Source organism: Pagrus pagrus (genome assembly GCF_965226575.1).
Source record: "Pagrus pagrus genome assembly, chromosome: 13".
NCBI classification, from domain to species: Eukaryota; Metazoa; Chordata; class Actinopteri; order Spariformes; family Sparidae; genus Pagrus; species Pagrus pagrus.
The window spans coordinates 15,595,045-15,596,720 of record NC_140197.1 but is presented as its reverse complement, the minus strand read 5'-3'; the positions used below and the strand labels follow the sequence as shown (position 1 = coordinate 15,596,720).

Here is a 1,676-nt window from a genome sequence, read left to right as displayed (position 1 = left end):
AGGAGACACTTCATTAAAAATGTCACTACTATTGTTAATGTATTTTAATGAACCCTGTTATATTCACTTTTCTTTATCATTGTTTAATGTGTCTGTTCCTTTCTTTACTGTAACAGTGAACTGGTGTTGAAATCATTAGTGGTCTGAGGGCTCCTCCTCTGGTGGCTTCATGTTACAAGTGTTCAGGCACTGAGAGGTTTTTGTTCAGGTCTACTGACGGTTTGTGTTATTGTGTCTCTCTGGCACAGTAATACACAGCAGTGTCTTCAGGCTGCACATTCTGTCCATTTAGAGTCACTGTGTTGCTGGAAGAGTCTGAGTTGATACTGAACTTGTTCTTTAGTGAATCTTTGTAGCGTGTGCTGTATCCCACACGTGCGCCTCCAATCCACTCCAGTCCTTTCCCTGCAGGCTGTCTGATCCAAGCTGTGTAGTAGCTGCTAACAGAATAAGAGACCTGACAGGTGATGGTCAGACGTTGACCTGGCTGCACAGTCACAGAGGCTGGCTGTGTCAACTGTTCACACTTCACACCTGTTAAAAAAGGAAAATGTTTTGTAACAAATGATCAAGTTAAACTGCAAAAGAAGAACTGTTGACTTTGACAAATCCAGAGAGACTCACATCCAGCTGCCAACAGCAGCAGCAGAGCTACAGAAAACATGGTTGATGTTGAAACTGACGTGCTGTGAACTCCACTGACAGCCTGATGTCAAGTTTTTATAGCTGAGCAACAAGGAAGCTCACTGAGTTTGCATAGAATCAAACACATGAAGCATCAATGTTGGTCTGACTGGAGCCAATAGAAGAGTCTGTTGACTGTTATTATATCTGCAGAGTGAAAACATGCCTGGAAATCACCTCTGCTTTACATATGATATTTTCATTTCATCACACACTCAACTTACAGAAATGAAACAGCTGTAAATGATTATCACAACTATTCTTACTGTGAATATTACATGAACCATAGATAATGGAAAACATATTCTTGAAAATCAGCATTACAATATTAATGATGATGTGTCATGGAAACAAAAGGAGAAACCACCAAGAATGTTACTTTCTATAAGTCATGTTTACAGTGTGTTCAGCATGTTTTCAAATCATTAAAACACTTTAAATATGATGTGAGTTGTTTTCCTGAGATCATTTATTTACTGTCAGCACCTCCTACATCACATTTAAGATTAACTTCAAATGTAAGAACAGCTTGTTGTAGTTGCAGCATTTGATCACTTAGTGTACTTCCTGTATTTGCAGCAAAGTGACAACAGACAGCATCATGTAAACAGTATGGGAACTTCTGTCTGATGCTGCTGGTTGGCATGAAAGATTTTTAATAATTTCAGTGTCAGCAGATGTTTGAAGACATACAGAGAAACTTGGAGCCTCGAGAGTAAAACAGCTGCTCAGGAACTGAAACCTGTGAGACAAAATGCAAAAACTACATCTGAGTGTTGAGAGTCAGTCAGTTAATATCAATGAGAACACAGAGTCTCCTTTAAGTAACAGAGGAGAGAGAAACTTGTCACTGACTGCCCTCTAGTGATTTTATACAAGAAACTGTGACATCATTTTTATTCTTCATATTATGACTCATTTAGATTCCACAACATTGGACATTATTGCCTCTTAATTTGTAGAAATGTTTAATTTTGTAGTAGTTTTATTTC

At 38.3% G+C, this 1,676-nt stretch overlaps 1 gene segment (V, D, J or C); it reads right to left on the bottom strand.

The window, feature by feature from the left end:
* Window positions 1–226: 226 nt before the first annotated feature.
* Window positions 227–664, bottom strand: LOC311268377 (Ig heavy chain V region 5A-like). The segment is given in 2 exons: window positions 625–664; window positions 227–534 (listed from the first exon to the last, which is right to left on the bottom strand).
* Between the last annotated feature and the right edge of the window lie 1,012 nt (window positions 665–1,676).